General features: G+C 48.1%; 1 pseudogene; it reads left to right on the top strand.

Annotated features, from left to right (window-relative positions):
• The window catches only part of LOC129383623 (uncharacterized), a 29588-nt pseudogene extending 19755 nt beyond the window's left edge, over positions 1–9833 (top strand).
• The last annotated feature ends 8629 nt before the right edge of the window (positions 9834–18462 follow it).

Genomic DNA, 18462 nt, shown 5'->3' with positions numbered 1-18462 from the left:
CGGCATTGTGGGCATGTTATATTATTATAGATTTAAATATACATGAACAAAGCTTTGTGCTAGAACTTCAGTAGTGGTATATGGTGCAAGTTTCGGTCACTTTCGATGACCTGCTGTCCAACTTGTTTGAAGAGATGTTTGGAAGTAACTTGCGATTATAGTATTGTAGTCATCACGCGACGTATGTTGTCATTTGATTGCAGGCGCGAATGGATGAAGCAGATAGTTCGATACAGGGCTGCTTCCTGTTTAGAAGCCTTAATCAAAATTATTGCGTCCATAGTTGGCAGTAAAATAAGGGTTAGTAGCACCAAAAAATTTGAGTGTCGTGTATCCTAACACACAGCTATTCTAAAAATTTCCGAGTCGTTCAGTTTGTACGGGCTTTCCATAGCAAGCAGTGTGGGTTACGACGGGGAAGTTGAGCCTCAGCTAGGCGACTAGCCATGGCTGTCTGGTGTTGAGCAATAAGGCGGTAACAAGACTCTCCCTATTTCCGGAATTGTCCGCCAACTTCACCCTTGACGTCTTATGCACTGCCCCTCCCCCTCGTATCCGTCACCCTCCCACTCCCCTTCTTGAAATTATTTTCATTTAGTCATTGTCGCAGTCTTCACCATTCACCTGGTTGTTGTACGGTGCAGTGGTCCCTAACATTCAGATATTTTTCTTCATGTGTGGTCTTCGAGGCCATTCAGGAACCTGCACTCCCACCTGTTTGTTGTGGCCGTTTCTTAGCTTCCCTGGCCCAGCACCCCCATCATTATTATTGTCACAGTCGGTAATGTGGGAAAAAGAGGACGATGAGGGGGGCCTTGGAGACGACGAAGAAGAGTCTAGCATTATCGCTGCTCTATGGTTCCTGGTTCAGCCATTAAAAAGCCATAATGCTTCTTCCTTCCCGTAACATCTTTGGTGGACGTGCGGGGTAAACACTTGTGCAAGACGGAGCTCCGCAGCGGACGTAACCTTTCCGCCATGTCATCCGAAGGAGAGAGTTCAACCACGGCCCCTTCGTCGCCACCGACGGTCATCCTGGCCCAGCCTCGCGACCCTCACATGTTTTCCGGGGTCGACAACGTTGACGTCGATGACTGGTTGCAGAATTACGAATGGGTCAGCGCACACAACAGGTGGGAGAACACGCTTATGCTGGCCAATATAATATTCTACCTGAAGAAAACGGCACGGGTCTGGTTCGAAACACACGAAGAAGAGATTGCGAGTTGGGACCAGTGCAAGCAGAAGCTTAGAGATTTGTTCGGCAAGCCCATCGGCCGCCAACGTGCTGCAAAAAAGGACCTTGGGACCCGTGTACAGACGTCCACTGAATTTTACGTGGGGTATATCCAGGACGTCCTCGCCCTTTGCCACAAAGTGGATAACAATATGGCAGAGGCAGACAAGGTCAGCCACGTTTTAAAAGGCATCGCGGACGCCGCGTTTAACCTGATTGTTTACAAAGACGTAACAATGGTCAATGAAATCATTAACGAATGTCGCCGCTTTGAAGACGCGAAGAGTCGCCGCAGAGTTCAACAGTTTACGCGTCTACCTAATACCGCAGCTTCATCGACGTGCAAAGAAGTTTGTCCACCGCGTGAGCCCACCTCCTGCGAGAACGTCGTACGTATCGTTCGGCGGGAAATCGAAGCAGCGTCTCCTGCCAAGCCAGTGACGCAATGCTTTGACGATTCCCGGCCGCTTGTGTCTCTCATTCAGTCGGTAATTCGCCAAGAACTTGCCAATGTGGGCCTTCCATCCATCTGCTCCGCCAGCTGTCCTGACTTTGCTTCCTCTGCTGCCTCTGACGCTGTTTACCGGAGCCAATACGGTCCATATCCTAGCTATCGCAACCCGGCCGAATGGCGCACACATGACGATAGACCCATCTGCTTTTACTGTGGACGTGTGGGCCACATCTCTCGCCACTGTCGAAGTTCCTGGCCATCCCACTCTCGACCATGCTTTCCCGCCTACCACAGCTCCCCACTTAATCCTCACCCGCCATCACTCTCCACCGAGGTTGAAGACGCTCCTGACAACACTCGAGCCACCGCGAGCAGCCGCTCGCCATCACCACATAGTCGCCGCTCCCGTTCGCCCCAGCTGCGTCGCTCTCCATCCCCAGCTTACGGTCGCCGCTCTCCGACGGGAAACTAACTGGGGCAGCTCCTGGAGGTGACGCTGCTCTAGAACCCCGGCCTGAAATTCCTCTGCTGACCCTGCCTACTAATCGGAACCTTCTGGACGTGGACGGGGATGGTTTGCCTGTTACAGCACTCATCGACACTGGAGCCCAAATTTCCAGAATGAGTGCGGAGCTTCGAACGCTCTTGAAGAAAGTACTGACTCCTGCTCGGACTCGACTGCTCCAGGTCGCCGACGGTGGAACTCCGGCTGTGCTTGGAATGTGTACTGCTCGTGTCATTGTAGCCGGTCGCCACACGTTCGTTTTGTTTAGTGTGCTCGAACGTTGCCCTCACGATGTTTTCCTCGGACTCGACTTTTTGGCCGCCCATTCTTCTCTGATTGACTGTTCCGCCGGCGTTGTACAACTTGACCTACCACTACTTGTCTCCGTTGACCTCCCTGCTCAAGCTCCAACTCAGCTTTGTTCCACGGATTTTATACGCCTACCATCTCTTGCAGTAACCTGCATCCCTGTCTTATCCTGCCCACCTGTACGTGACGGAGACTATGTCCTTACTCCCGCAACTTCAGTCCTGCTTTCTCACAATGCCTCCATCCCGCACACCATCGTTTCTGTTGCGGACAATCAGGCATGTCTTCCCATCCTAAATTTCGGGCAGTGCCCACAAATGTCTCTAGCCATGTCTCTAGCCACGTTGTCACCGACGCACGAGTGCCACATTTCCGCTCTATCTGTTGCGCCGTCATCGACCAATGCTGATTCTGCGCCTTCTGCATCAGCCCCGACCGAGGACTTTACAAAGATGATTGCACCGGACCTCTCAACCCAACAAGCCGCAGAGCTCCGTGGCCCCCTCGAGTCCTACTCCGACATTTTAAACCTGTACGATCGCCCTTTGGGTCAAACTACGGTCGTGAAGCATCGTATAAATGCCGGGGATGCAGCACCTGTTCGCCGACGCCCATAAACGGTGTCGCCTTCTGAGCGACAAGTTATCCAGAGCGAGGTTGACAAGATGCTTGCCAAAGGAATTTTCGAACACTCTTCCAGCCCCTGGGCGTCCCCTGTTGTTCTCGTCAAAAAGAAGGATAACAGCTGGCGATTCTGCGTTGACTATCGTCTCCTAAACACGATCACCAAGAAAGATGTATATCCACATCCCCGCATTGACGATGCTCTGGATTGTATCCACGGTGCCTTCACCTCTCTCTGACATCATCCACGTCAGCCGCCTGAAACCCTACCTTTCTCAGACCGGTGAGCGGCACCAATAAGGTGCTTTTTCCGAAGGGGGTGATGTCATAGTCGGTAATGTGGAAAAAGGAGGAACATGATGGTGGCCTTGGAGACGACGAAGAAGAGTGTAGCATTATCGCTGCTCTACGCTTGCTGGCTCAGCCATTAAAAAGCCATCTGTATATAGACGCACGTTTCTTCCTTTCCGTAACAATATATTTTGCTTTGCACAAATCAGCATTTTGTAGGTCTTTCCTTCTGGTCCCGCGCTGTTTCCATCCTTAATAGCGTGTACAAACTAGACTAACAGCAAGCTCTTCTGAAGATTTAAAAAGCAATTCAGAGACAAGGGATAGAATAAAAAAAGAGAAGAGGGGGTGCTTATAAGTTTCCTAGACATGCATGTCGCAATATTTTCGGAATGCTTTTTGTCCACGTAGCGCAGTGGACGATTCGGTCAAGTACCAGAAATAAGAAGCTCGTCGAAGGCACCAAGGCCGCGTGGGGAGCACCAATGCCTCCAAGTTTTTTGCACGCACTCGTCCCATTGTTATCTGTGTGGAATTTTTAGCGCTGGTACCTCCTCAACTTTTTTTGTTAAGACAATCCCTAATGCAGTAGAGGCGTGCCCTGAGTGGGGCCACAATGTTCTGTACAAGGGAAAAGGGTTGGCCTCCACGACCTCCTAGCGGTCTGTTTGTTAGGAAAGAAGGTAACACCCCTCCTTGACCCCTCCTCCTGTCTACGCCAATGGTGTTGCTGAAATGGGTACTCAAATATTCTGATGTGCTTGGTTGTGAAAAGTGCGTCTCCACTTCGGAACACTTACATGTTTTTTCTTTTTATGTCTGTTTAATGTATAGACATTTCTTTCATTCGCGAAAAATCCCTGCTGGTGATTGTTTTAGTGTATACGCACTAATAGATATGATGTTTATATATATATGGTGCTTCTTCATTCTTACAGTTTCTTCAGGATTTCGGTTTCCTAATAAAGAAAGATGGAATGAAAGCGATGCAGCAGGGGTTCCAGCGGATGATCAGCCTAGCCCTCGGGGATGCCTTGGGTGCCAAGAAAAAGGACCTGATGCCTCTGCTGAATGTGGTCAGCAAATCGTGTGGGGCAAGGCGCAAGAAAGGTATGTTATGGATGGCTGCTCTATGTGCTGCTTTCAGTTGTAAGCGCGTCTTGGTGCGGAAATTGCGAATTACACCAGTCGAACTGAGCAAAAGTTGGAAGTTCAGTCTGGTATACAAGAAAAGAGCATGAAAGTGGCCCTCCTTCCTGCAGCATTTCAAGAGAGCCCTTCTGAAAATTTAGCAATTGACTGAGGCTGTGCTTTGTTTTCGTATTGTGCAAAGACCAGCAAAACTAAATTTGTCTTGCTCAGATTTGCCTAAGCTTGGAACACTGGAATTCCGGATTTGGTCCATGATTACCTCAGCAGCTAAGGAAATATGTAAAACTATTGTCATGATAAGAATTGTTCACTTGCCTTCTTCCATGATTAGATAAGAAAACTACATAAATGGTGCTAAAATACAAAAAATCAACAGCCTTTCACTGTAGAGAAAATGGGGGTAAGCGATGCTTGCCGTGTGTGTATCTGACCTTCGGGATGGTTTTTTCTTTGTTTCTCTCTTCTTTTCTCTCTCTATTTATCTTTCTCTCTCTTTCCCTTTCTCTTTTTCTCTTTCTTTCTCGTTCTCTCTGTCATCTCTTTCTTTGTCTCTCATTTTCTTTTTCTTCCTCTTGCTTTCTCTCTCTGTCTCTTTTCCTTCCTTTTTGTCCCTGGTATCTGCGATTGAGCTTGGACCCTTTCTGCACTATCACCAGGATCGGCCCACGTTTCAGCTAGACACCGCCGCCGACACTTGTGAGCCTATAAAGCATGGCTTAAAGGCCTTAGTTATCATTAGTATCCCCATGTCGACATTCTTGGACGTGGGAGCAGCCGCCACCACGATAGCGCAATAGATAGTGCAACGCACACCTAATGCGGAGGTAGTGAGTTCGAATCCCAATGGCTCAAGTTGTTTTCTAGTCCACTTTCTTATTAACTTATCATCTGTACACTTCAATTAAAACTACAAAAAATTTTCCCTATGATTCCCTTCATATCTGTTGGCTTCATGTAAATGCATTGGAAGGGGACATATCAACCTGACATATTTTGTCATTTAATTCCTTACTTGTCATAAAATAAACTTGCATTAAGTATTCAATTTGATATATGCAGTCAGCTTTTTTTGCTGGGCATAATCACTAAGCATTTGCAATAATACTCAGGCGTAGACCACATAAGGCTCTTAGAAGCAACAAAGGCATACACGTACTACTTGCAACAAATCCCTTTCATTGAAAGTTACTATGCAGCATTGAATTCTTCCTATATACTGTGAAGCCATTATTTTTGTGTAGGAATAATCTTGAACATCAGAAATTCAAGGTAACAAGGAATTTTTTTTTCATTTCTATTGCAGATATCCGAACAGTGCGCATTCTTATGCTGATGGCAAAACATCTGCATGAACTCAACACATGTGGTGCAATTTTCGTTTCACTCGTAAGTTATGCAAGAATGCACATGCTGTGCCCTTACATATGTATAAGATGCTGAATTTTTCTGTCACTTTCTCTATAGTATAACCTTACATACTAAAATGCTTAAATTTGCAGAAGGGTTGAAATCCGGGCCAGTTGGTACATACTTGAAGGAAAAAACCAGCCAAAAACACAAAGGACAAGAGGAGAAGTTCACACCACTACGACTGGACTATCAACTGAACTTTATTAATAAAGCTGAGCTTCATTATTATTTATTAATAATTCATAAAGCTCAGTTGATAGTCCAGTCGCTGTGGTGCGAACTTCTCTTGTCCTTTGTGTTCTTGACTGTTTTTTTTTCCTTCATGCTTAAATTTCTTCAATGCTTTTAGCATTGGTGATACTTGAGATATTTATAGCTATACCTTGACTTCACTGGCCTTGTAAGAGGGCGTATTGGCTCTTGAAGGGTCGTTAGTGAATTAGGCACCCACTAACCTAATGGTTCAGTAATAAGACGTAGGGCACGAATCTAAGCTATAAGGTGGAAAATTGGGTGAGCTCATTCAAGTTCATTGTCATGGTTGCACAAAAGGGATGGCCATGGAGAAAAACACGCAGGACAAGTTCTGCTCCAACAGCTGAAAGTTAATTGCTACATTGCTATCTTATGTCATAACCTACCTACATTTTCTCTCGCATTGATTATAGCCACAAGGTTGGAATCATTCAGAGACGCACCAGAACGTGTAACGGATCGTTTATTCCTAAGACCTCTCAGGAATGGAACCACCTTCCCGGTGCAGCTGCCGCAATGAAGGACAACCCAAAGTTTCGTACGGCTTTACCAGACATCATCGGTCCCGGAAACAATGAACTAATACATTTTGCTGTAATAACGAACCATTTCTTGCGGCTGTGTTATTTATTTGCGTACGTTTTTTTTTTTTTTTTTTTTTACACAATCCTCTCTGTAATACTTCGGTCGTGAGGGTACAAGGAAATAAATAAATTAATATGAAAGGAATAAATACAAAAAGCCGATCACCTCCCTGTGCAAAATCATTTAAGCCAAATTTCTCAGACTGACTTCGCCTTCAGGCAGTGATGGGAGGAGCAAATTCAAAACTCATGTTTTCTTCTGTGGAGGAGGTTGATGATGTCACATGCTTTGGTCTATTATTCTGATTATGACGTGTCCTTTCAGAAAGAGCTTGCAGCAACATAACTGACAGTGCACTGACAAATGTGACAAACGCGTGCTCTATAAAGATTGTTTGGCGTAACCTCTCACTCAGGCAGGCGCCACTCTAACCATCGTATATTTTGCCAAGGCATAGTGGAATGTTATACACGATCGAGTACGCACAGGTTTTTCCTGTGGGCAGAGCGCAGATCTTTCCCTGAGTGTTCTGCCCTTTTTTCCAAGAGAAGCACGAAACCACCCAACTAGGTCCGCGCTGAAAAAGCAAACGCGCATGTTGTGCCTCTTGTATTTTTTTCACCACCGGGTATAGTCTAAAATGCCTTTGTCATGACGCAAAAAAAAAAAAAACGGCAGGACTATCAGGGAGAAACCTGTGCTGCGCAAACCATGACAGTCGTTTTGTTGCCGGTGTCTGTTGCATGGTGTACAACATTCATGTATCCTGTGGAAAACCGTACATTCGTCAGAGTGGTGCCTGCCTTAATCAGAGGTTGTGCCAACGCTATTTAAAGGGCACAGCTTCACTTCCATAAGCGAATTGTCGCATGTGGTTGTAAGGCATTTTTCTGAAAAGGGCGCGTCATAATCAGGAACAAAGATTAAAATGTTCATGACATCATTGACTCTATACAAAAGAAAAAGCACAAATTTGGCATTTCTGTTCTGTCAACTAGTTGACAGCGAAATATGTCGTGAAGGTTTGTCTTAAAGGGACCCTGAAACGATATTGATATTCTACAACTGTACTGAGTTGTCAGGGTAGGTCCTTCTGACTATTGACGCATCTAAGTGCTCTGCTTATAGCGCGTAATTTATTAAAGTGTTTTAAAAAGCACATCGCTACCGAGTGCAGCATGCAACTCGCCTCAGTTTTCAGCCGTCCCTGACCAAGTGACGCGGTTTGACCATATGACGTCAATAGAGTGAGCTATCCCATTGGCTGCCCATGGCCCGTCATCAACAATTTTTCAAACATTATGGTGAACAAATGTTGTTTGTAATAGTTACAATGTTAGTTAATTTCTTTCTATAAAGGGGAAGTAAGAGAAAGAGGATGCGCGAGGACAATGTATCTACACTAAAGCACCTTTGGCATCCAGCAAGTATCGTCTCCTTGTGGTAAACGTAGTCCGTGCTGACGGGAGCTGCGCGGTCAGTGTTGGTCTCGATCGTTACGCGAGAACCATGGTTCGCCTTCGTTGCGCTTTAGGCTGCAAACGTAGCGACTGGCAATGTCCAGCTGTGACGTTTTGTCTCCGCCTCGGCAAGACAGCAGATGAGTGAAGTGGTGGCAGTGCATTGGACTGCCGGTATCGGATCGGCACCGGCATCTATGCATTTGTGGCCGTCGATTCATGCCAAAGGATTGCTACCACAATAGATTAGCGTGTCTGGTATTCGGGTAAATGCAAGCACAAGTCGACTGGACATTTTACGGAATGAGCGGCGAAAACTCAAACTGCCTGCATGGTGAAGCCACCTGGTGGCACAAAGCTCAACCAAACACAGAGCAAGTGCATTTTATTCTGCTGGTGTAAATTTTCGGTAGGAGGGTAACCTTGAACACGTTTTAAATGTTTAAAATGTTTTACATTTGGTTACAGCAATGTTAGCTCTGTGTTTGGCTGGTTCAGCTCTTGCTCGGGATCAACGGCCAGGAGGCTACTGGAGAGGTTGGAGAGAATTCACACAGTGGCTCCAAGACAAACGGAAGTACAGGGCTCGACGTCACATCATGACGCAGAGCCAGTGAAGGCGGAGCTTGCCTACGATCACTCGGCAAACGAAGGGAGAAAAATCATGGCTAGGGAAGAGGGTAACTTGTAATAGTCCGTAGCTCTCAATATAAGACGCTTCACCATTCAAATGTTCTAATGTTATTTTTTTTCTTTACGCAAATGTTTTACTGTAACTGTACACTACGCGTCTACAAATTTTGTCCGAACCGCTTCACGGACCCTTTAAGCGGTAGTGCGAGGTTGCACATGCAAACGGGCTTTTTTATTTATTCTTTTCAGGTTGCCAACTGTCAGTTGAAGTAATGGCAGTGTATAGTACACTCTTTGGCAATCTAACGCCTTGTAACTGATAGTAATTCAGTCATGTCGGTTATTTTTGCAGAAAATTTTATTTGCGCTTGATTTTCTCAAATATGTTGTGTTTGTACTATGGCCACTCATAAAAAGTGATTTTGTGCCTGTATGCATCGGGAGAGATTGGAAGCATACAGCATCTTCCTGCTGAAATTTCGTGACAGGAAAATGTCATTACCATTTATGCAGACTTTTCACGCACCCAGTACACCATGCCTGACATTCATGGGAGAAAGCATTGAAGAAGCTGACGATTTATTTCTGCCAATTGACAAGCACCGACTACTTGGCACCATTGACGAAGGAGTGACGGCGGTCATGGCTGCATGTGGGCTGTTTGACACAACTTAGAACAGAGCAGCGCACAGCCTTTGCTGTGGTTTCGAGAACGTTTTTCTTGACATCGATGTCTCCAAATCAAAGTGTGCTGCACGTCGTTTCATTGCTCGTCACAAGGGACATTTTACCACGCACGTATAAGTGCCCTACTGGGGAATTTTTTGTGGCTCACAAGTTCAGTCTATGTGACTGTCTCAGCGCCCGTTCTGAAGGCACTTTGCCGATATTTAAATAACTGTATTTGCAACTTTTGTAATGTAGAGAAATAAATAATTACCTCCTTGAAAATGAGCTCGGTATGTCTTTGCAGTATGCACACATTCGAAGGAGCGCTTTCGTTTGTTTATTCCACATACAATAATTCTGTTTCCATGTGGTATAGTATTGCAGTCGCAAGCTATCTGAGGACCGTCCTCAATGAATTGGACATATGTCATGCAACATTTGTACCACTCATGTCAACTGCGCGTAAATGCATGGCTATTTTATGCCTGATGCATGCAAACAACCTATATGAGTAGATTTAGAGCTGCATAATACACCCTTAAGTGAAAAGGTTGTTATGCCTCTAACGAGAACCTTGATAAACCTGGGTGCAAATTATGACAGAACACCCATTCGTTGGAAAGGGTGTAACGCTGGCTTAACACCCATTGGTGACAACGGTATAGTTCCAACTAAACACTCTTTCATATGGGTGTATTCGTTCTCTAAACACCCTTTGCTAAAGGTGTAAGGGGGTGAGCTATAGAAACGAAAAGCACCCTTAAGGGTGCAATATTTCTTTAGTGTGTTCTTTTTAGTGCTGTTCAATCCACCGACAACATATTGTCTATCTAGCGGCGTCCATGGCCGCTTGGGTACTGGAGACTCCGAAACTACTATTTTAGCACGATTGAGAAATACTATGCCGTGCTGCCTTCCGCGATCATCAAACCTGTATACCGTGGATAATTCAAACATGTTTTCAGGCATTTTAGATAAATAAATTGACTTAAACTGACTCTACTGACATACCTTGCGCTGACATTTTAGTGAGAACTCCCCGCCCCACCACCGAAAAAAAGATGTAGCGCTAAAGGAAGAGAAAAGGTAATGAGAAGGTTTGCAGTAGCATGCAAATAATATTGAAAAAATAACAACAGTTGCAAAATTCACATAGTGAGTTTCATCAAGTAAAAAAGTAGTCGCTTGCGTCTAGTTATTTCTTCTACATTTGCATTTATATTACTTTACGCGGGTTTCCTATTGTACACCTGTAGATGACGAGCATGTATTCACTACAGTATAAGGTCGTCTGTACGCCTGTACGGTTTGCCTAACCGAGTTCACGACCGTCTGCGCACGTGCGAATCAGGAACTACGAGGCCAGAACCGTTTGGAAATTGTTCGTCGTTGTTTCCCTGAGTCGGTTAGGGTACGTCATCGTCTTAACGACATTGAGACTGCGGCCTTCAACGTGCTTGCCGTGAGGAACCCGGCTACAGTCGCTGACATCGCCTTGACGTGCTAGCGCCTCGACTAGCTCGAGCCCGTACGCTTGCAGCCGGACTGCGAACATCGTTCTGTGGCGGACCCTTACCTGCGTGTAATGATTCGGGCTATTATCTGCGAGGAACTTCAATCACTTGGCTTTTCATCTCTGTTAGACCGTACTTCTCAGCGTTCTGGCGCAGGATTGCGCTTCGTCATCAAGGAGGAAGCTCGCGTCCATGACTTGCTCTGCGCATGTTGACACTCCTGCTCCTCGCATCCTACCAACATACACCTAGGTTGCTACCGCGCCTCCAACCGGTGTCCGTTCAACGTGGTCTCTACCCACATACGCGCTGATTGGTGTCGCGCCTCCGGCGAACGTCCCCTCAATACCGCACTATCCCCCAGCGCATAGAGCCGCCCCTACTAATTGCCTACCATCTCGTCCTACATGCTATTAGGTGGATATTTTTGTGCGAAGCATATAACGTAGGTTTCGGGCCTTCGCGCGACGCCCGGCGGTGGCCACCATTGACCTTCAAGTGACCTTCAAGTAGGTCACGTGACATGACGTCACGTGATGACGTCACACCGGCTGCAGATGGGGCCTCATATCGCGCCGTCGGTCGCCTCCCGGCGGTGGCCACCATTGACCTTCAAGTGACCTTCAAGTAGGTCACGTGACATGACGTCACGTAATGACGTCACACCGGCTGCAGATGGGGCCTCATATCGCGCCGTCGGTCACCTCCCGGCGGTGGCCACCATTGACCCTGAAGTGAGATCACATGATGTGACGTCACGTGATGACGTCACACTGGCTGCAGATGGGGCCTCATATCGCGCCGTCGGACGTCGCCCGGCGGAGGCCTCCACGCTTCGGTTCGCGCCGTCGCGCGCGACGCGGCGGCGGCGCCACCATCGCTGCATCACGCGATATGTGACGTCACGCCAGGGATGAAGCGGCGCGCGCCCGCCGTCGCGTCAGTCTCTGTGCCCGCAACCGCGGCAGCGTCTTTGCGCCGGGCGTGTATGCGGTCAAGATGCCTCCAAACGCTAAGGATATGCTAAGGTTAAGCCCAGTGGATGCGAAGCATCCACTGGGCTTAACCTTGATAAGGCTCCAATTTTTTTAATGCGAGGGTAAATGCCACAGGGCATACGTGGGTATGGGTTGGGGGGGAATAAGGCTAATTAAATGAATGAAAAAAGATTTGCGGTTCTAACGAAGTCCAAGAGGGATCGATAATGTGATTCCTTTGTCCACGCAGTATAATCGCTAATATTATGCGGCGAAAGTCCCGCTGCTGTGAGGTGCCGGAGCCTCGTCGGTTTCAATGCAGGGCAAACCCAAAGCAGGTGGTGGATGGCGACTTCAGCATTTCGTGAGTTGCTGACTGGACACCGAGGGCGAGGATATGACTGGCGAAAATGAGGCCACTTCCTAGTCACGGCAGGAATGAGGGCAACCCAGACTCGGATCCTCCGAAGCGCAACCTCCTCTGCACGTGTAAGACGGCGGGGTAGGTTTACCGCACACGGAGGTATGAGAGCACGTGTGGTGCGCCAGAGGTGCTCCTTTCTAGTTAAAAGGAGGGTGGCATCATTTGCTGAAAGAGCTGAGGCAGTGACAATGGAGAGGTTGGTAGACGGGTCGCAGAATCCGCACGGCTTTGGAAGCTTACAAGGTCGCGTGGGATGCACTCGATACATAATGGCAGTGGGTTTCTTGCCACCAGAAGATGAATCGATGTGACTGACGCGTCGCAGAAGCCGCGTCATTTGAAGGGAATCAGTACGGATGACGACGCGGCCGTGGGGACCATGGGAAAGGCGGCAACAGAGCAGAACGCTTCTCGAACAGCAAGGAGCTCAGCACGAAACGAGGAAGGAAGCTCTTGGATTTTAAACTGGGACGTCTTATTAAGGGCAGGTGAGTAAGGGCAATAAAGTGTAGTGGTCGTTTCACATTCCTGAATGCTTGCATAAACGTAAGCACGATTTAGCCAAGCGGAGGTGGGTGTCGAGCTATAATTTGGTCGCGTGAGTTGATGTCGGGCGACGCATATCAGTTGGCTTGTTATCGCTCACCTGTACAAAACGCCAGATAGGAAGAACTGGCGATGGTGGTAGAAGGAAGTACGAGAGAGCCTGAGAGCACAAGTTGTGTGATAGGCTTGCCTTAAGCCTGTGGGCATCACGTCGCTGCTGCACCAGCTCACCTAGTATGTTCAGCTGTGCATTCTCTTGGAGAGCCACGATCGGGGTGATGTGGGGAAGAGAAGTGATGACCCTCACTGCCTCGCATTTAACAGCTTTAACGTGATCCCATTGTGCCCTCGTGAAATGCTCCAAGTTGGCTTGATAAACAAGGCGTTGCTGCACTACCACCTTCACCGACTGTCGCGGAACATATGAGCGGGTGCCGCCCGTTTTAGGAGCAATGCGCTTGATCAAACACAACGTCTGAATCACCTGCTTTTCAGCGCTGGTGAGCCAAGCAGTTCCGTTTCCCGACTCGTGGTCCGTCAGACCCAAAATTTTTATAGTTGAACGTTGTTGAAGTGAGGTTCCGGATATAAGACGAATGCGTGTTGCAGAGAGTTTACCGCAGCCCCAGCGATTGGCGACTGACATGTAAGCAGATTTGCTGATGGAACACTTAAGGCCAACCGAAGAAGCGTAAGTCGACGTAATATCTAAAGCTTATTCAAGGCCAGCGGCCTGAGTCTGCAGGTCACGATGAGTGCTCCAAACCGTGATGTCACCAGCATACAACAATAACTTTATGTCGCGTACATCGTGTAAGCGCCATGTAAGCGGGATGAAAGCAATATTGAATAATGTGGATGACAATACCGATCCCTGAACTACGCCGCGAAGAGGGACAATGAGCCGACGACGTCACCACCGAGGCGAATTGCAATGTGTCGGTCTTCAAGGAAAGATTTGACAAAATTTCGTAGTGTAGGCGGAAAATGCAGCATGTGAATTGAAGCCAAGGCGGCATCATGATTGATGTCATGGTACGCCTTTTCGACGTCCATAGCGAGGACAGCACGGACAGTGTGGCTACGTGTTGACGATAAAACTGGGCATGCCAATACAGCGAGCCCATCTTCAGCACCTATGGTTGAACGGAAGCCAATTTCAGCAGGGTGGTAGAAACCATGGTGCTATAGCCACCACAAAATTCATATGGCTAGCATTTTCTCAGCAAGCTTGCACAACGCTACCATTACAAAAACGGGTCGGAAGCTGCCGAGGTCAGTCGGCGACTTGCTGGTTTCGGAATCGGCATCACAATAGCCGATTTCCAGCCCGGAGGGACAACGCCATCTGACCATACCTTGTTAATGGTGTCGAGGAGTTGCGGCAGCATAGCGCAACTCAGGTTCGTGCTGTTTTGCAAGCAAGACGATTAAGGTGTTGGGTCACATTGTGAGCAAGAGTGGTACTCGACCTGATCGTCACAAAATTTGGACGGTGCTTTGCTTTCCTCGACCAGAAAAGACCAAAGAACTACGCAGTTTCCATGGTATCGCTTCCTATTTTCGCCGATTTGCACGCGACTTCGCCTCTTCGGCAGCTCCTTTATACAACCTACTTCGTTCTGGTGCTCCCTTCATGTGGTCACCGGAATGTGAACCTGGTTTTGACCAGCTGAAGGTTGCCCTCACATCTTAACCTGTCCTGTGTCATTTTGATGCGATTGCACACACAGTCTTGCACACGGACGCCAGTGGTGATGGAATTGGTGCTGTTCATCCCCATCGAGACACCTCTTTGCATGACAGAGTTGTTCCATATGCAAGCCGCGTGCTCACAGCTACCGACAAGAACTATACCATGACCGAGCAGGAATGCCTATCGGTCGATTCGTCCTTTCAGAAGTTTAGCCCTTATCTCCACGGGCGCCATTTTACCATCGCTGCGGACCGTCACGCCTTATGCTGACTCTCCACGCTCAAGAACATGTCAGGACGTGTTGGTCTCTTAATTCGTCGTCTCCAAGAATATGACTTTGAGATCATCTACAAGTCTGGTAAAAAGCACCAAGACGCAGAGGCTCATTCCGGCTGCCGGCTTCCTACAGACGAACTCATGAAAAACTCCGCACCAACCACCTCAAGGGCCGCAATCTGTCACGGCTCTTCTACAGCGATTTTGTTCATCGCCACTCTTGACCATCTCACTTCGGATAACGATGAATCATTTTCGTCTTAACAACTCGCCGATTCGTACTGTCGCCGTATTATAGACCGCCTTCGTGCAGCTTCGCGCCCGCCTAACGCCAGCCTTCGTCGACAGCTGTCACAATTCAAGCTACAAAACGCCGTGCTGCACCACCGTATCCATCACCCTGATGGACAACGCTGGGCACCCGTACTGCCTGGCTGCCTTCGGGCTCGTGTTCTTCAAGCCTCTCATGACGATTTGACTATGGGCCACCTTGGCATCCAGAAAACTTACGACCGCATAAGAAGTGGCTTCTACTGACCTGAGGGGCTAACCAGGATGCGCCGAGTTTCTCATTCACCCGTGTTTTACCCGAGTTTGATCAAGGGGAGTCAGTCAACGGAGTTAGCGCGGAACGCGGGAAAGCTACAGGCAAAGCAATATGTAGGCGAAAAGCCTCGTATGACAACATGAGCCCACCCTGCGCGATACGCTGCTTCCACGTTTCAAGCGCAGAAGGCTGCACAACGAAACGCGCCAGCGCCGTTTATTGTTATCAACGGATTATCGCAACTTATCAATACCATGACTATCCCTTTGTATGTCTGCACATTTGCCGTGAGCCGCTCGCTATGCCTTTCCCGGGTGCGTTGAGGGCGTGCCTCCTCTTTCGGGCACTATCTTTCTATCCCCCATCGAATGCGAACAGGGTACATGCGGCGCATTCTTGCACCTACACTTTGACTCAAACGAATACGTTAAAATACAGCAAATAAAATAACGATCATTTTTATTTCTTTAATTATCTCTTTTTCGTTTTGAATCACAGAAATTTCTGATTACATCGGAGATCGAGCTAATTATTAGATTTTGCACTTGCCGCGAGTGGCGACAGTGAGGCGAAAGCTTATAAACGGATACATTGAAGAGTGTCGCACGCACGAGGGAGTTAATACGGTAAGAAGTTGCCTAGGGGCGCTGCAGTGCTATTCCCAACAAAGTCAGTCATGACCCATGGAGGGTCATGACCACTGTTTCTCTATTTGAGAAATAGAAACGCAGCGCCGCGTTACGGCTGTTCATCGCAGGCGCTTCACTAGGCTATTAAAGCCCCCGCTGTACGAACTAAGAATGACACATTAGTCATAGATACGGGAGCAACCGCTGCCGCTGCAAAATGGCGGTATGTTGTTTCAGGGTGTGTAGTGACGCACTTCAGTGAAAATGTACCAGTCTATCTTAGCGCGCGAAGCCTTTGCGATACATTGCGAAGAAGTGCGTGCTTTCCAGCGACACAATTCGCCGCTTGTCATCGCATGCCCAGTGAAGGTACCTCTGAGCGCATGTACGTAGTGTTTCAGTGTGTTGTGCAGTCCAAGGTGCTTGCGGAGTACCTCTGCTGGAGCCAGCAGCGATCGCAGATGGATATCGTAACGACACCGCAGCAATCGCATTTTGGCAGGTGGGGGCTCTTGTGTGCAGTTATGAAATGAGACTTAGAACGGAGAAAGGCGTTGGAACAGTTGAGTGCGCAGTGCTTGTGATGAAAAAATGCTATTGCACTGGGTCTAAAAGAGCGAGCAATTCTCAGACGCTGATCGTGTTTACGACGCAGTGGCTCGAATACATCACCGATGACAGAGCAGCCATCTCAAACGACTGCTGCGATACGCACTCCTCAGTATCGTCGTCCCTCTCAGCGCATCGACGCCTTGAAAGCAGCTACAGTGACGTGCCGATGGTTATTTACTGTGCGCTACGTCACCACAATGCAGGCAATGAAACCATGTTGTGGGGCCATCTCAGCCCGAGAAGATGTATGCATAAGCCAGCGACAGTCAACGCTTTGTTTTTGATTGTGCTGCTCAGTACATCACCGATGACAGTGTTGGCGGTCACGATGATGTCTGTGGTCAAGATTGTTGATGCCTCTTAGCTCGACACCGCGTCGCTGTTGTCGAAAGATAAGTTGGGCGGGGCCCAACCGTGGTGGGTGCGCGCACAAGAGTTGCATGCCTCGCGAGGGGCGTGACCTCTGGTTTTGGTTGACAGGCGAACTCGTGCTAAACTCGTACATCGCGAAACCCCCTCCGAGTTCAACTCGGTAATATGGCGGTGGTTGCAGCAGCCTGTGCCATTGCATCCAGCGGCAGCAAGCGTCAGTATAACCGTCTCGACCCGCTAACCTACATGACCGACGTGTCGTTACAGCGTCATTTTCGCTTGTCGAAGACGCCAGTGCGCTGGCTGTGTGACGAGCTAGGCGAAGACTCTCGTGTGCGGAGACAGCGTGGCGGGCTTCATTCGCTCACCGTCGTAGAGAAAGTCCTCGGCGCCCTCCGTTTCTACGGGACTGGGAGTTCTCAGGGAAGCGTCGGCGCCGAGCGTTACGTTGGACGTCATCAAACTACTGTTAGCCGCTGTGTCAGAGGTGTGTCTGACGCGCTTATCGATGCGGCAGTGCGTAAGCGGTGGCTAGCTTTCTCGAAGACTGCGGCTGAGCGTGCATATATAAAAGAATGCTTCCTACTTCGCGGGAACACTACGAACATAGTCGGGTTTGTCGACGGAACGTATGTAGGAATTAAGGCGCCTTCAATGTCAGTGGTGCTGCGATTAGCATTGAAGCAATGTCTAGACACGCTATATTGCCAAATTTGTCACTTCTGTGTAGCCGACTTATATTTTGTGTTACCGACATCTCATATGCGGTTGCCTATGATACTGACTTTTTCGCTGGTTGCTGACTTTCTGCCGATTGTTATACTTGTCTGTCAGGGTGCATTCCGAACGGCTCACTTTCTTGGGAAGGAGGTTAAGTATAGATAGATAAATGGATATCACAAATTGTGTGAAGTAACCTATTACTGCTAATCTCATAAAGAACTTGGGGTTCTTCATTGGTGAAGTTACTTAGTATGCATAATGCTGAATTGTGGTCATGCGTCATCTATCGGCCGCACTATGAAACGGCGAGGTATTGCACAATTTGTTGCAGCGCGAAATGTGGATGTTGCGCAAAGCCGATTGTGCCTATGCATTTGTGGCGAAATGAAAATGCAGTGAGAATCTTAGTGTGCTGGCTTGCATGAAGAAAATATTTCAGGGTGTTTGCTCTGTTCACTGTTGATGCATGTACCAGAGGTCCAGTGTATCTTTCTTTTTTTGGGGGGGCAGCGTTATTCTGCAAGGATAAATCATATATTTGCGTCTCATAATGGGGCTATCA

Source organism: Dermacentor andersoni, chromosome 8, assembly GCF_023375885.2.
Source record: "Dermacentor andersoni chromosome 8, qqDerAnde1_hic_scaffold, whole genome shotgun sequence".
Lineage (NCBI taxonomy): Eukaryota > Metazoa > Arthropoda > Arachnida > Ixodida > Ixodidae > Dermacentor > Dermacentor andersoni.
Note: the sequence above shows the minus strand (reverse complement) of the source record. Positions and strands in the feature narration are given on the sequence as shown.